Consider the following 18,087-nt stretch of genomic DNA (forward strand, 5'->3'; position numbering starts at 1 on the left):
AAAATATTATCTTTACATACACACTCAATACATTTTGCTGTAAACTGATTGAAAGATTATATGTTCATCATATTAATTTGTTTATTTGATTTGAATGAAACAATTGAGGAAATCATAAAGAATTAATTTTTGCACCTCGAAGTGCCATAAAAGGTTTTTCTATCAAAGATTCAAAAGAAAATGTTTTTAATTTAAATATTTGGAATCATAAGGAAAAAGAAAGGATACAGTGTATCAATAATAAACTCATCAAAGATATCAGGACTAAATTTTATATATACGCCAGACACGTGTTTCGTCTACAAAAGACTCATCAGTGACGCTCGAATCCAAAAATGTTAAAAATGCCAAATAAGTACGAAGTTGAAGAGCATCTTCATCATAAAAAATCATTACGTAGACATGAAAAAGGATGGCCAAACATTCTGTGTAATCAAAAATGTATACCAAATATATTGACTAGTTAACAATAACCTTGAAATAGAAATTGAACCAATGTATGTATGTTCTTCGAGATTCCGCCAGTGTAGACGTACCCCTTGTTTGACTGCAAGTGTAAAGTGGATCCATGTACACTCCCTAAGGATTAATGGAGATGTGTCCTTTACAATACTAACCCACCACCAATGACATGACGTTATTTTAATGTTATGGTACCAACAGTACAATTATTCATAGCCTTTATGGCCTTTCAAATTAGTATCAGTCTTCAAACTAACCACAAGACGCAAGTTTCTAAAATCAAGCCTTAGTACATGACAAATATACACTAAAATAAAATCTAAAATACAATGAATAATTTAAACGATTCTTTAATTGTAATTTTTTTTTTCTTTTCGTAAGAACTCTTCAGTTTTCCCAGAAATGATTTTCATTATTTAAACCAGAGTTCAAAGGTAAAATGATACCAATGAAAGATATTGGTGGAATGTTTGTCATATATTCAATCATTTCTGTTCCATTCAGTTTGTTGTCAAAGTCTGGTATATGTATTGAACACTGGTCTTCCATGGCTTTTATACATTCATCTTTTGGGTCTCCCTTAAAGATATATAAATGAAAGTCATTAACAGTGAACATAAGAACGAAAAAAAAAAATGAAAAAAAGTAGTAATTACAGATATCTCCATCGTAATGTTTTTCACATAACCCTTCACTTAATATAAAAGAAGGAGATATAAGGGATAAAAAGGTTTTTTTTTCCAACGTAGCAATATTTTTATTACATATTTGCTGTTAAAGATAACACGAGTCTAGAAGCCAAATGGTACCCTTTTGAAGTTCCTATGCTTATTCATTGTGTCTTTTTATGATAATTATTTTCTTCATGCAATAATTTCGCATTACCAAAATTTAACTATTGCCTACAGATTTCCTACACTCTGTTAGGACATTCTTGTACTCAGCTAGGTAAATAAACTCATCATAGATACCAGGATTAAAATAAGTATTTACGGCAGACGCGCATTTTGTCTACAAAAGACTCATCAGTGACGTTCGAATCCAAAAAAAAGTAAGAACAAATGAAAGATGTAAAATCAAGCTTACAATTCAATCAATCGGTGCATGTGGGTAGTTGAGATGTACTGTTGCATTGTCGTTTAGTTTGTTGCACTTTAGTGATTCTGTTGTTCGTTGTTTTCTTCTTATAGTTGATATGTTTTTCTCAGTTTTAGTTTGTTAGTCAAATTTGTTTTCTATCAATCAATTTATGCTGTCTGAACAGCAATATACTACTGTTGCCTTTTTTTTTTTTTTTTTTTATCAAAAAACAGTTTTTTTTATAATTGAATTGCACTGAGTGATAGATCTCCAATATTGATATTGAGATTTGATATTATTGAAATATTGTACTGCCTAAGGAGAAATCTATCTTCTTATAACTACTGTCGCCAGGACCGCAATGGATCAAAGCATAGAACATCATTTGTAGCAATAGTATATAAAGAAGAACAAAAACATAACCAAGGATAAAGTGACCTGAGTGTCTAAAATATTCAAAGTTTAGTCCGAAACTCAAGAAGATAGCAATAGTGGACACAACCATAAGTTGAAGAAAGACAAAACTACACAAACCGAACTGAACGAAGAGAAATATATGTAATAAAAGATTAAAACCAAAATCTAAATCACGACAAATTAATGACTGATACATTTATGGACTCGCAGCACTAGCAATAGGTCAATAGTAAGAGATTTTAACAAAACCAACAAATTCTTTTTATTCTGAACACTAATTTAATCCCCAGTCCCACTAGACCACGATCGCACCACGCTCACCGTGATCTAAAATAAATTTAGATCGTGGTGAGGTCGCGGTATGAGCAGCATGAAAATGTAAATTTTCGTTGCTTTTACGATGCTACTACGTCCTCTCTACGCTTCTACAAATATCCCGCTACGATTATACCACGTTCTCACCGCGCTTATTCTGCGACCCCACTACGCTTATCAAGATCTTTCTACGCTCTTCACGTTCTCACTACTACCATACCACGAGTTATCCGACTGCAACACGATCTTACTGCGATTATAACACGTTCTTACCACGATTATAATACGTTCATAGCGCGATCTTACTACGTTCTCAGCAATAACGTCAACATCGTGTTCCATATCAATACAGTTCAATTCCTTCTATCTCTGATTAAATCGTATATTTCTCGGAAACAATACAGTCATGCCACCAAAATCTACCGGAACACGTGGGCATGGTGGTAGGAGTTGATATAGAGGCAGAGGGAGCAAAGTAACGAATCCTGATCAAGCAGAGATGTCGGACCGACCAATCAAACCTAAATTACAACCTATTGCTGGTCCATAAAACTCAATGACGACTTTTTAGTGAACGATAGCAGAGATGACATAGCTAGATGTATCAATATATATATATAGGTAGATGTGGTATGAGTGCTAATGAGACAACTCACCATCCAAGTAACAATTCATAAAAGTAAACCATTATAGGCCAAGGTACGGCCTTCAACACGGAGCCTTGGCTCACATCAATCAGCACGTTATAAAGGACCCAAAATATTACTAGTGTTAAACCATTTAAAAACGAGAAGCATGGTTGATCCGTTAGAGCAAATGGATAATTACATTCAAACAAACAAAATCTAGGTAGCTTTTTTATATATTTTATGTGAAAATGATAATGAGAATGATGGTCGTAGTGTGAACGTAGTCAGGTCGTAAGAAGAGCGTGATGAGGACGGCAAGGGCGTGCTAGAATCGTACTATGGTCGTGAACAGCGTGGTATAGTCGTAGTGGAAGCGTAGTTGGGTCGCAGTGAGAACGTGATGGTCGCAGTGAGGTCGTGATAACGTCGCTGTGCGATCGTAGCGCAGTCTCTCCGAATAAAATCACGCTCTCGCTACGATTGTACAGCGACCTTTGCGATCTTACTACGATCTTAGTGCGCTCTCACTACGCTTCTACTACGACCTGATTTCGCCACGACCGCACCACGATTGTTTTGAACATGTTCAAAGTTGGCCACGCTCTTCACGATCTTGAAGACCTCACCACGACCGTGATAAGACCTTACTGCGATCTACACGATCGCACTACGATCATCACAATTTGCATTTTTTTCATAGATCGTAGTGCGATCGTGGCCTAGTGGGACTAGATTAACTTTCTTTAGTGTTATCACGTGCTACAAGGACAAAACTATACCCATGTTTTCTTGAGATCTTTCCTACTAAAAGAAAAGTTTGTTTTAATTGTTGTCGCAATTGTATCTTGAGAGTGTAGACTATGTTAAGTAGAGACAAAAAAAAGTACTCTAAGGATATAAAAAAAAGAAGATGTGGTATGATTGCCAACGAGACAACTCTCCACAAGAGACCAAAATGACACAGAAACTAACAACTATAAGTCACCATACAGCCTTCAACAACGAGCAAAGCCGATACCACATAGTCAGATATGAAAGGCCACGAAATTACAATGCAAAACAATTCAAATGAGAAAACTAACGGCCTAATTTATGTGATAAAAATGAACGAAACACAAATGTGTAACACATAAACAAACGACAACCACTGAATTACAGGCTCATGACTTTGGACAGACACATACATAGAGAATAAGACGGGTTACACATGTTAGAGAGATCACATTACTTGGGACAGACAGTGGTGTCACAGTACAACATAAGAACGAACTATAAAAATCAGTTGAAAAAGGCTTCATTAATCAGATGGACAAAACTACAAGTGTTTATTTTTGGTAGTGGTTGTGACTGTTGTCTTTCGTGTCTCCGTTCAAATTACCTGCCTAATCGAATTTCATATGTTTATCATAAAGTTACATTGATCCTTTACACATGAACCTTACTTTTATATGTAATATTTTTTCATAAATGTGTTTCATGAAACAAAACAAAATCACTCCAGTGGCTACAGCTACAATTATGGCAAATATGAATGTCACCGATGCACCTGATGAATAAGAAATTATAATTAATATATACTTATATATATTTAGGTTTCCTAAAACACATTAACTGCAAGATAGGAAAAGAGAATAAACAATATTTTGTATGATCGTTAATGACAGCGAAATAGTGAAATAATATTTCTCTTTTAGCAGCCACTTTGGTTAAAATTTGTCGAAATATACTAAGAAACATTGCCGATGAATAATTCACTTGCAATTTGACGGTTGATTAGATGGCATCTAGACTAAAGAACACACGAAAAGCTGATACATATTATCGAATCCATACACCGTGAATTGTTTTGTTTTATACTTTTTATAATTTAATACCTCAGAAATGAGAACTTGGGTCAAATTGCTGAACCTGGATTTGACAGCTAATGCCAATTTATCGAATGATAGTTTGATAATGCTTGATATTATGATGAGTGATTTAAGTTAATTGTGTTACAATAATAAACGCTCATTTGGCAAGGTATCAATAAAATTATAGGTACTGAGAGTTGATATAAAGAAAAGTCTTAACTCAAACGAGGTGTTAAGCCGAGTTATGGTTTGGTGAAAGTATATTGAAAAAGCCTTCAAGGATGTCAAGTTGGTTCAATATTCAACATTCAACATTCAATTTTTTTTTTAAATTTCTTGCGTCCATTTTCAGCATTCAACATTCGATTTCAACATTCATTATTCGATTTCAACACTCATCGTTCAATTAATTTTTTTCTTAAATTCCATTTTCAACATTCAACATTCGATTTCAACAGTCAACATTCATTTTTTTTTCTTTTCTCCATTTTCATCATTCAACATTCGATTAAATAAAAAAAAAATTGAATGTTGAATGTTGAATGTTGATATTGAAATCGAATGTTGGATGTTAAAATCGAATGTTGAATGTTGAAAATGGATACAAGAAAAAAAAAAAAAAAAAAAAAGATGAAAAAAAAAATTGTGTGTGAATGTTGAATGTTGAAATCGAATGTTGAATGTTGAAATCGAATGTTGAATGTTGAAATTGAATGTTAAATGTTGTAAACGGATGCAAGAAAATAAAAAAAAAAACAAACCCCAAACAAACAACAAAATTTGAATGTTGACTGTTGAATGTTGAATGTTGGACCAACTTGACATCCGTAAAGCCTTTTGCTGGAACGCGTCTTCAGCTCTGATTCATTTCATTTAAATCACTCTTAAAACCTATGATCGGTTTAAGTATTGTTACATATTGTATAGACCGTTGTAAATTTAAGAAGGATCGATGTTGACCTGTCTATTTATATATATATATATAAGTTTTTTCTGTCAATATATAAGCCTTCGCAATATGTTGTTAATTTTAGGCGTTTCATAGGTACATACGTTAATTTATTGAAAACAACATTTGCACAGAACAAAAGTTCTCTGTGATGTTTTTAAACACGCAACACTTTTCCTTCCTTCAATTGGAAATATCAACATGTTTTGTATGTCAAGTATGCTCCTTGAAATGGTCTGTAATTATAAAGTTGTTCTTTTATATTTTAGATTTAAATGGGCACTAGCTGTCAAATTCATGTTCTGCGATTTGACTCAGATTCTTATATTTATTTATAACTATGTACACCGTTATACAAATTATAAAAAAGTCTAAAATACACAATTTACAGGGCATGTGTGCGATAATATATAGCTTTGTTCGTTGTATTTCTAGTCTGGACGCCATCTAATTTACTATCGAGTTGACATCCGAAGACCTCCAAAGGTTATATACTAGGTGATATAATAAGTTATCAAAGGTACCAGGATTATAATTTAGTACGCCAGACGCGCGTTTCGTCTACACAAGACTAATCAGTGACGCTCATATCAAAATATTAATCAAGCCAAACAATTTCAAAGCTGAAGAGCATTGAGGGTCCAAAATTTCCAAAAAGTTGTGCCAAGGTAACTCTATGCCTGGGATAAGAAAAACCTAAGTTTTTCGAATAATTCTGAATTTTGTAAACAGGAAATTTGTAAAAATGACCACATTATTGATATTCATGTCAACACCGAAATGTTGACTACTGAGCTGGTGATACCCTCGGGGACGAAACGTCAACCTGCAGTGGCATCGACCCAGTGGTGTAAATAGTTATAGGTACCAGGATTATAACATACATATAGATATAAATGCGAACTCGTGCAATTAGATTTTTCAAGTTCAGTTTAATCTCATAGTATAGATTAATAATTAAAAATTAATCATCGTTTTTCCTGTATAAAAATGTTTTTTTTGTGTGATTCGAATCAGTCAAACAAATCATTTACCTTTGTTTCACTTTCAATGATTACATTCCTTTCCTTTAAATAACCAAACACGTACACTTAATGCGTTATCCATCTCTAGGTTACGGGTTAAATTAAAGTTCACATGAATACTGAATTACAGAAATTGTATTATTCACTTGCAAGTGAATAATTAATCATCAATGTTTATTAGCCTAATTTGACAAAATTGAACAATACTGGTTGCTAAAATCGAATTATTATGTCACTATTTCAATTTCATTGAAAACGAAAAAAAGTCACCCTTTACATTTTTATACCTGGTAGCTAGTGTCCCTTTAAAAGAAATTTAAAAATAAAAGCTTTACAGAGCTATTTAACAAAACAACAAAAAATGTTATGAATGTAGGTTAATTTTTGTTGGTATGATATAACAAATGAATAAAAAAACCCATATATAAAACAAATCCATGCAAACAGTCTGTAACATTTAACTGAAATATTTTCAAAATAACGTACAAAAGCATAGCTATTAGATTCGAGAGTGATTGTATATTTTTATTTATGCGTATGTGTCAGTTTTAAAGTTCTGTATCCGGTTGACACAAGTAATAGATAATTATTTATTCAGATATTTTTTTTAGATGAAAAAGGACGCATCAGATTGTGCCACTTTTTTTTTTTATCTAATAATCAATAAAACAAGTCGACAACAAGCATGGAATTAGTTATTTTAACTGGACTCGTTTGAGTATTCATGCTATACAACATTACCAATGCAGATTATAGGAATCAAGTAAGCATAAGGCTCCGTGTTGAAGGTCGTACCTTGACTTATAATTGTTTACTTTATAAATTGTTATTTGCATGGAGAGTTGTCTCATTGGCACTCATACCACATCTTCCTATACCTATATGTATCATCAGTTAATCTAATTTGTAAGTCTCAAACTATATATTTCTTAACTTATCTTATTAAGTATTGATATAGTGCAACCGAGGGAAACAGTCATGCAAGTTGTGTCTCTATGTTTTCATATACGTTTCAACTAAAATGACTCTTAACATTCATAACAACGACCGACTGGATGAATGTGGAATGGTTACTTTTTTGTTTGTAATATAAGCGAGAGTCTTGGTTAGCCATAACACCAGGTTCAACCCTCCAGATTTTCTTAAAATATCCTTTACCAAGTCAGGAATTTTTGCAGTTGTTATCACATAGTCAGTTTCTATGTATGTTGGCGCTTGCTTTTTGTAACAGTTCAGTATTTCAGCTGTTCAGTTGTTTTCTCCTTAAAATTGATGTAGTTAAATCGGTTTTGTTTTGTGACCTAGATTTGTTATCGCTTAATCGATTTATGACTATTGCATAGTAGTATATGCTCCTGTCGCTTTTATTTGTAAATTACAAAATTACATGAGTGTCGGCTATACATAGAACCGATATGCATGATTGGTCTCGATGAAACTTTTAAAACTAAAATAAAGAGTCAAAAATCAACACTGTGCGGTATTAGAGGACATTTAGAAGGTTTCGAATTGCCAAAACAAATCAAAAAACGTTTAGAATGAACGAGTCAGTAATATCTTTCAATCAGGTAGACAGAAAGCATTCAGCCCGAAGACCATTCATCGTTCATTATATAACATCGTCCCCGAGGAGACGGTAATTATATGTACTCACCTTCTTCTGTTGGTGATAACATTATATCTGAAAATAAACAGAGCAGATCTCAGAGTAAATTGATTTTGTACATCAGATATATATACAAATAGTTTAACTTTTTTTTTACTTAAAAGTGTATTGCATAAGAATGAAGAATGAAATCGGATGACACAATCTGTTTACAAAATAAATATACATGTCAAATATCATATGGGATAAATGATTTAAATTAGACGAACCAAGTTAACACTTTGTTTTGTGTTGAATATCTGGAGAATTTGACCTGGTTTTTTTTATAGAACGAATGATACACAGTATAAGTGTTTTCAAATGTAGTTAAAATTAAGCTTTAATCTTTGATTTTTTTTAACAAATATTGAAACAATGCGATTGATGCCAAGGCTGGAAGAGACTTTCTGTCTAAAAGTTTCACCAGTCCAGAAGTCAGCACTGCTGTCATGACATGACATCTTTTACTATATGGTCAAATGTACAAAACTTTGATTTTTTCGAAATACTGATGATATTCTACACCAGGAATAGATAACCTCGGTTGTATTTGACAGACAATTTATTTTTGAAAATTGTTTATACAATTAATTGATTATAACTACTTTCGATGTTTATCAAACACAACATTCACAGGAACACTCATTATATTAATTATAACATAATAGCTAAATAGATTCAAAGATGTTAATCGTTTACCTTGTTTGCTTTCAGTGTTTTCTTCTTTTTCGTCAATTGGAATAGTCTCTTCTCTTCTAGCTGAAGAATATCTTTATATTAATCTGAAGTATCTAACTAAGAAATTAAAGCATAAAAATTTAGAGATTGAATGGAAACGAGTTTTAACGTTAACAGTTTATTAACATCTCTCATACTTGATTGCTTTTAAAATGCACTAAACATGATGTCAATATAAATTATGTTCATCAATACCTCAAGCAATTCATCCGTTGTATCAATTCATACGCCTGATTTACGGATAGAAAAATTAATCACCGCCTTTATTAATTATATTAAATTTTGTACGATTATTTTCGTTTGAAGTTGGATTCATAACAAACTGGACATATATATATATATTACAGTTAATTGTTATTAATAAGTATTGCAATATGCATTTTGTTTAAATGAATTATCAGTATTTAGTTCTAATATAATCTTAAATCAATCCTAATTCTATCTCACTTTGATAGTTTTTCATATGTGACGTCATGCTGTTTCTAAATTTCATAAATTCAAATGTGGCATAACGTTTGTGCCTTTTCGCCATCGTATGTGACGTCACATTTTTTTAATTACGTTGACGCCTGGACTTATTCGGGTGTGTCTATTCTGTGTTAAACTTTAATAGCATTATGTATTCGGGTTTAGTTTTCTGTAATTAGTTAATACTTCAGTTTCATTATGTATATCTCTTTCATATTCATTTGTTAAAATTTACTGTTTGCAATAGCATGCATTGTTCTATATGATAAGGATGTTCTTATCCCGGGCATAAAAACAATGCCGTATTTGGCAAAACCTTTTCAACTTTTTATCTTCAGTGCTGTACAACTTTGTACCTTTTTCACTTTCGATCTTTTATATCGGGGCGTTATGTATTCGGGTTTAGTTTTCTGTAATTAGTTAATACTTCAGTTTCTTTATGTATATCTCTTTCATATTCATTTGATAAAATTTACTGTTTGCAATAGCATGAATTGTTCTATATAATAAGAATGTTCTTATCCCGGGCATAAAAACAATGCCGAATTTGGTGAGACCTTTTCAACTTTTGATCTTCGGTATTGTACGACTTTGTGCTTTTTTCACTTTCGATCTTTTGTATCTGGGCGTCCTTGTGGGTCTTGTGTGGACGGGGCGCGTTTTTGGCTATTGAATTTTAGACCTGATGCTTTTTGTTATCTGTTGGTCGTGTTTTTCTTTGTCTAATGTGTTCTCCTATTGATTTGTATTGTAGTCCTGTAATATTATGTTGTCATTTCAATGTTATATTTAACTTTGCCATTAAAGTGCGAGGTTTGGCATGCCACAAAACCAGGTTCAACCCACCACTTTTATTCCCCTTTAAAAGTGTCCTTTACCAAGTCAGGAAGATGGCCATTGTTATATTATTGTTCGTTTCTGTGTGTGTTGCATTTTAACGTTGAGTCGTTTGTGTTTTCTCTTATTTTTGAGAAATTGAGATAAGATGTGGCACGGTACTTGTCTATCCCAAATTCATGTATTTGGTTTTCATGTTATATTTGTTATTCTCGTGGTGTTTTGTCTGATGCTTGGTCCGTTTCTGTGTGTGTTACGTTTCGGTGTTATGTCGTTGTTCTCCTCTTATATTTAATGCGTTTCCCTCGGTTTTAGTTTGTTACCCCGATTTTGTTTTTTGTCCATGGATTTATGAGTTTTGAACAGCGGTATACTACTGTTGCCTTTATTTGTATACCATAAAATTACTTTTTTAAGCCATTGCATTGTTAGTTAAATTTTGACTTATCAGTTTGAATTTCCATTTGATTTTTTTCGTCACACTGAAATGGTTTCAGAATATAGCAGCAAATTTAGATAAAATAATATTCGTATTTCATGACAGTACCGATGTACTGGCTCCTGAATTTTAATACATTGTCAGTTTATGATATCAGCACCAAGAGTTGGAGAAGAAATCCAATGTCACATTGATTTTATTACTAATTTCCAAAATAACACCACACGTGATATCATACGTGACTTCTCATTCAAAGCAATTTATTTACAATGTGCATCATTTGAAGCAAAACCGAAATGGTAAATTCTAATCTACACTTATTGTCTAAAATTCTGTAAATAGGAAATGTGTTAATTTAACTATACTTGCAGGTAGATTCAATAATCCAATATGTATCGAGTGTCTCCGAGTTCTTTATTTTTTTTTGGAAACCATTTGCAAAGTTATTGTATTCTACAAAACGGCAACTGGAATTCACTAAATTGTATTCATATCCTAGACAGGCGTATCCGCTTTCCCACAGTCTCATCAATTCGTCATTGCATTCGCTTACATTTGATACGTTTTCTTTATATCTTATTCCTGATGAATGCATTACTACAATATTCCTGAATCTTTCAAGTTTTGCTTTTCCTTCAAATATATAATAAAAGATATCAGGTTTGTTATTTTTAAAAATGTGTTTGCCAGACTCGTATTTCGTCTAAAACGACCCAAACAAAGTATGAAGTTGAAAAAAGTAAAACAACAAAATCAGAACTCCAAGGAAAGCTAAAATGGCAAATCCTCTAATAAATAGAAAAATCAAAAGCTCAAGCACATAAGACTAACGGAAAATATTCCTGACATGGTACATGCATTTTCTTACGTAGAAAATTCAATGAAAGTTATCTAAGTAAACAAGACATAGTGTTCTCTTTTGAATCTACTGAAGGCATAAGTACTGTTAACATAACGCAATGTTAAATATGTTCCATTTTGACTAAAGATGAATGTTACGATTGTATTAATACTAATTTTTAGAAACAACTTTATACATCATAATAGTTGTGAAAATAGTTCATTTCGTTGCCTTTTTAACCATTTTCTTGTTCTTATTCATTTGCATTTTGTTTTGTGTTTTGATTTCAGCTAATTTCTGTTTATCTGCTGTATTAATTTCTGGCGATGATGTTTTGTATTTGACAATAAAGGATTTTGAAAACACATTCGTACTTCGTTTTGTCCTTTTTTTTTTATAGAAAAAATAAACTTTTTTTAAAAAAACTTTTTAGTATCGATTTCTAATTTGTATAAGTGATTGAATACTAGACAAGGCATTATTTTTTTCAAATACAACAGAAACGAAGTCAGCGTTTTTTTCATTTGATAATACCAGAGTTCAGTTTACAGCTTTTCAAAAGTTAAGTAGGGGTTGCTTAATCTTTTAATCTTATGTTTAGTATTTTTGTGAACCATTTGATTCTGTCAATGCTTTAATTTCCGAGCACACTCTCTTTTGTTAAAAAAATGAATAGAGGGAGAGAGAAAGTACGACATTGAAAATATAAAAATACGAAGATATTTTGGTGTGAATTTGTCAAAATATTGTTTCTGGGGTTAATCACTTCATTTACAGAAAGAAGCGGAATATACCAAAGGGAGAACATCATTGCAAAAAAAAAAAAAACCAAAAAAAAAAAACAGTTGACAAAATAGTGAAATACCAAAGACTAAAGACAAAACTTTATCTAAAACTAAGATTGATCGCAGAAGTAGTATTTAACTATTTAACCCTGTCACATTTAGTCAGGAGCTTGCGGTTGATTGTCATTGGTTCATGTCTTTTATATGTGATTTCTGTAAAATGATTTGTTATAAATGGAGCCGTTGGTTTAGATTTCTCATTTGAATTATAATATCACATTGTTCATATCGGGGTCTTTTATAGCCGACTTTTATTTTTCTCATAATTGAAGCTGTACGGTTGCTTATAATTGCTTAAATCTACCTCGTTTGAAATCTGATGGATATATGTCCAAGACATCTCCGCATTGTTTTATTGTTACTCAAGACAAGTATACGTTTGATTTTAAGCTTCGAAATGGGATTTTGGTTGATTTTCAGCACTACTACTCAAAACTCTTGGCCAAAATCATCATTTGGGTATCTAGTTTAAAAAATATGTCCGGTGACCCGGCCAACCAACCAAGATGGCTGCCATGGCTAAAAATAGAACATAGGGGTAAAATGCAGTTTTTGGCTTATAACTCAAAAACCGAAGCATTTAGAGCAAATCTGACATGGGGGTTAAATTGTTCATCAGGTCCAGATATATCTGCCCTGAAATTTTACAGATGAATCGGACAACCGGCTGCATACGGGGTATATATCTCCCAATTGATACGATATTCCCGTGCTTGCATTTCCTATCATGATTTTCTTGATAGAGGGTTATTGCTCACAAGGAAGCTATTAAACCAAGAGTTCCAAATGGTGAAGTTGAAATCATCCCTTCGTAAATTTTACGGACGCCATCACGAGTTGGTTGACCGTTCTGGAATAACCGTTTCACAAATGATATCGGATATGTTCCTTACGTCGTAACTACAATCCCCTTCCCTTTCATGAATGTGACCTACCGAATTAGACTATTTACCGGATTTGTAATCACATAAGCAACACGACGGGTGCCACATGTGGAGCAGGATCTGCTTACCCTTCCGGAGCACCTGAGATCACCCCTAGTTTTTGGTGGGGTTCGTGTTGTTTATTCTTTAGTTTTCTATGTTGTGTCATGTGTACTATTGTTTTTCTGTTTGTCTTTTTTCATTTTTAGCCATGGCGTTGTCAGTTTGTTTTAGATTTATGTGTTTGACTGTCCCTTTGGTATCTTTCGTCCCTCTTTTGTTAGGTTGCTGCCCCTGAATTGGTAATTTTAAGGAAATTGTGCTGTTTTTGGTTATTATCTTGAATATTATTATAGATAGAGATAAACTGTAAACAGCAATAATGTTCAGCAAAGTAAGACCTAAAAATAAGTCAACATGACCAAAATGGTTAATTGACCCCCTGAGGAGTTATTGCCCTTCATAATCAATTTTTAACAATTTTCATAAAAAAACAGGGTTCCTCTTCCCACAGATAACCATAACCAGATTTAGCAAAACCGATAGTGAACTGCCTTATTGATCTGGCCTTTCAACTGTTTTTATTCGAATGCCTACCGTGAGTCATTGTGGAGTTCTAGACTATGAACAGTATATCATTGATGAGTATTTGTTTCTATCGCTACGAAAAAATAATTGTATCCTGTTAACAAAACTTCAAACAATATCGTTTTTGTTTTTAAACAATTATATCGATATATCAGTTGTAAAATTGGCATCAGGAACATTAGAAGGTCTGTTTTACATTTCTTTTGAATTTCAATCAAAAATGAGTATATGCATCATCCTTCACTCTTCTTGATACTCACATTACACAAGTGTCCGATCAAGCAACATTACATTAAATTTTAACTTTCATGTCACATGATTCAATATTCTTTTCATAGAAGCACCCACATAACCACCAATGCTGGGTTCAGACGTAAATAATAAAGAGAGGAGAGATACGATAACTTTGTTGGAGTTTTGAATTGTTTTTAATCAACCAAAATTAATAGTTTTTTCACACTGCATTGCAATATACATAAGTAACGAACGAGTTCAGAAATGGTAAGCTGAAAATAGAACCCTATGTGTGAAAATGTCTCGTTTAAATTTCATGTGATTTTTTTACGATTTTTCGTTTTCGTAAGTTTGTATATTCAAATCGATTTTGAACATTGGTACACTACTGTTTTTAATATTTCTTGTTCGTTTTCGTTTTTTTCAGTTTTTATCGGTTTCTCTTCCATTTGTGATTTTGATTATCGCTTTTGATATATCCCATCTTTTATTGGCTACATTTTAGTCTCTAAAACAGAAACACCGCTGACATGTTATGAAATGCATGTGTACTGATCATAATAAATATTTGGTCTTAATGTCTTTGTTTGAAACTTAAATGTTACCTTTCGTCCAAATTATCTTTATCATTTGTTTGCCTTTTGGGTGAATCATCAACTCCAGTTAAGTTTCTTGCAGGAGTCACATATAATGATCTACATTTTCAATTAAGTATGTAAATTAAGTAAATATACTTTCCTTCGATCATGCAAAGAAAGCTTATCTTTGAATCACAAGATTCGGTAGACCACTTTAATTTGTTTTCTTCTGCTACATAAGTAGCCTTCACACAATGTGTATTGTCTTGCTTCTCATCATTTGGAAATGGCCTGGGTTGTAATTCTCCGACATACTGCGAGTGATTATCCGTCCAATATGTGCTGATTCTAATAAAAAAAATGAAGATAGAAATGAACTTTTTGTTCCCACGAGTTACTTACCCTAAATATACAGAATTTTTGTTTTGAAGTTTTACTGTATTTGTAGAATATGATACTGATGAGTCTTTTGTACACGAAACAACCGTCTGGGGTGAATACAAAATTTAATCCTGGCATCTGTGATGAGTTTATTTATTGATAGCATATTCTAATTTTTACGGCGATGTTGTTTACCGATCCCGGATCTTATTTTTTTTTTTTTTTTCTTAAAATATATTATAAAACCTATCTTTTCGTAATTTATTTCATGTCTGTCATTCACTGACTGTGACTAAATCATTGACCGAATTATTAAACACTTCTTAGAATAATATATGCATATGTTTGTTCTACTAAATGAACCCTGTAATATCCGTTAGAGCTGATAAATTAAGATTATATTATGGCAGTTTTCATACCAGCTCCTTATCAGCCCTAGGTCAAGATATCAGCCCAAGAGCCGTGGTCTGATATGGGGTCTGATATTAACATGAGATGAAATGTTCTTTTTATCATATATTTCAGCAGAATACATACATTTTTCAAAACTTTGAAACAATGCATTTGTTGTAAAAATTGTTTTGCAGTTTTTAATAATTATATATTTACCTGATTCCTAATATTTTTTATCCAACTTTGTTATGATTTACACCAATTAAAAAACGTACTATTGAGATGTATTTTCCAGAATTTTCCGATTGACGTCGAAATGTCATGCGATAACATTACAGAAAAGAATGAGATAATAAACCGGAAGCAGTTGATAAAAAAAGTCATATAACACGAATAAAGAAATTCTTAAAATTAAATGAATAAATTGATGTAGTTTTGTTATGTGGTACAATTACACCATTATTTTCTATAAGTATATGATACACATTTGTATTCGATTGTTCTCTAAGTCCTAATCAATGTTTGTCGCACATATCAGTGAGCAAAATTACAGATACAAACGCACATAATTTTAACCATCGAGTGAGATTGTGTGTATTTGTTTTTATTTTTGTTATCTATATCCTCCTACTTAGACCTGTGCAAACCCCATTCGTCTCAACCCTGCAGATTCCGTACCCTCGTCTAACAGGAGTGTAGCGGATTCTACCGAGGATTGCCGAATGGTGCAAACCCCTGACCATTGATATTTTTGAAAGCGAGAACTTTTATTATTCTACATACATCTTTTTACCCAAACTTATACTTTCATTTTCCTTAAAATATCTTCACTCATCCTTCTTTTTTAGCTACTTCACTGAAATATGGTGATTTCATTTTATTGACAAAACATCTATAGGGCATATTCAGTTCTAAGTATACCGTTGTTCGAAAGTCATAAATAGATTGAGAGAAAACAATTCCGGGTAACAAACTTAAACCGTGAGAAGCACATCAACTGGAAGAGGAAAACAAAGAAACAACAGAAACACTCAAATGCAAAATTAAAAAAAAACAAAAACAAAAAAAAAAACCAGACAATGTAACACACAAGAAATGAACTATAAGATAACAACTGCCATTTCCCAAACTTCGTACAGGACATTTTAAGAAAAAAAAAATGGTGGAATGAACCTGATTTTGTGGCTAGGCAAACCTCGCGCTTTTATAGTAATGTTAAATACACGACTAAATGGTAACATGACATGACAGGACTACAGAACATATAAATGCAACAACATTCAGGACAGAGAAATACCCAAATAAACAATACAAAATAAATTTCGACATGTTAATAGTTATCAAACGTACCTGGCTTATAATTTGATACGACAGACGCGCGTTTCTTCTACATACGGCTCACCATTGACGCTCAGATCAAAACAATCAGAAAGCCAAACAAGTACAAAGTCAAAGAGCATTGATGACCTAAAATTCCCCCAAAAATGAGCCAAATACGGCTAAGGTTATCTATGCCTGGGATAAACACGTGGAAGCGAAAATATTATCTCAACCAGATTGAAGAAAGAATAAAACAATACTTTGATAATACATGTTATTGACAAATACATTTTAACTTACCCCGCCCATATAACCGAGTCCTTGAAAATTGGGTCAACAATTTTTATATTTGGATTTTCTAATACTCCTCCCTGAGTATATGCATCATCCTTCACTCTTCTTGATACTCACATTACACAAGTGTCCGATCAAGCAACATTACATTAAATTTTAACTTTCATGTCACATGATTCAATATTCTTTTCATAGAAGCACCCACATAACCACCAATGCTGGGTTCAGACGTAAATAATAAAGAGAGGAGAGATACGATAACTTTGTTGGAGTTTTGAATTGTTTTTAATCAACCAAAATTAATAGTTTTTTCACACTGCATTGCAATATACATAAGTAACGAACGAGTTCAGAAATGGTAAGCTGAAAATAGAACCCTATGTGTGAAAATGTCTCGTTTAAATTTCATGTGATTTTTTTACGATTTTTCGTTTTCGTAAGTTTGTATATTCAAATCGATTTTGAACATTGGTACACTACTGTTTTTAATATTTCTTGTTCGTTTTCGTTTTTTTCAGTTTTTATCGGTTTCTCTTCCATTTGTGATTTTGATTATCGCTTTTGATATATCCCATCTTTTATTGGCTACATTTTAGTCTCTAAAACAGAAACACCGCTGACATGTTATGAAATGCATGTGTACTGATCATAATAAATATTTGGTCTTAATGTCTTTGTTTGAAACTTAAATGTTACCTTTCGTCCAAATTATCTTTATCATTTGTTTGCCTTTTGGGTGAATCATCAACTCCAGTTAAGTTTCTTGCAGGAGTCACATATAATGATCTACATTTTCAATTAAGTATGTAAATTAAGTAAATATACTTTCCTTCGAT

At 32.4% G+C, this 18,087-nt stretch overlaps 1 long non-coding RNA gene across 1 annotated transcript; it reads right to left on the reverse strand.

The window, feature by feature from the left end:
- Positions 1-462: 462 nt before the first annotated feature.
- Positions 463-9,129, reverse strand: LOC143066569 (uncharacterized). Its single transcript, XR_012975674.1, has 3 exons — positions 9,072-9,129; positions 4,346-4,449; positions 463-1,041 (listed from the first exon to the last, which is right to left on the reverse strand). It is a non-coding gene; the product is annotated as an uncharacterized LOC143066569 (long non-coding RNA).
- Between the last annotated feature and the right edge of the window lie 8,958 nt (positions 9,130-18,087).

The sequence above is a fragment of the Mytilus galloprovincialis genome, chromosome 3, assembly GCF_965363235.1.
Source record: "Mytilus galloprovincialis chromosome 3, xbMytGall1.hap1.1, whole genome shotgun sequence".
NCBI classification, from domain to species: domain Eukaryota; kingdom Metazoa; phylum Mollusca; class Bivalvia; order Mytilida; family Mytilidae; genus Mytilus; species Mytilus galloprovincialis.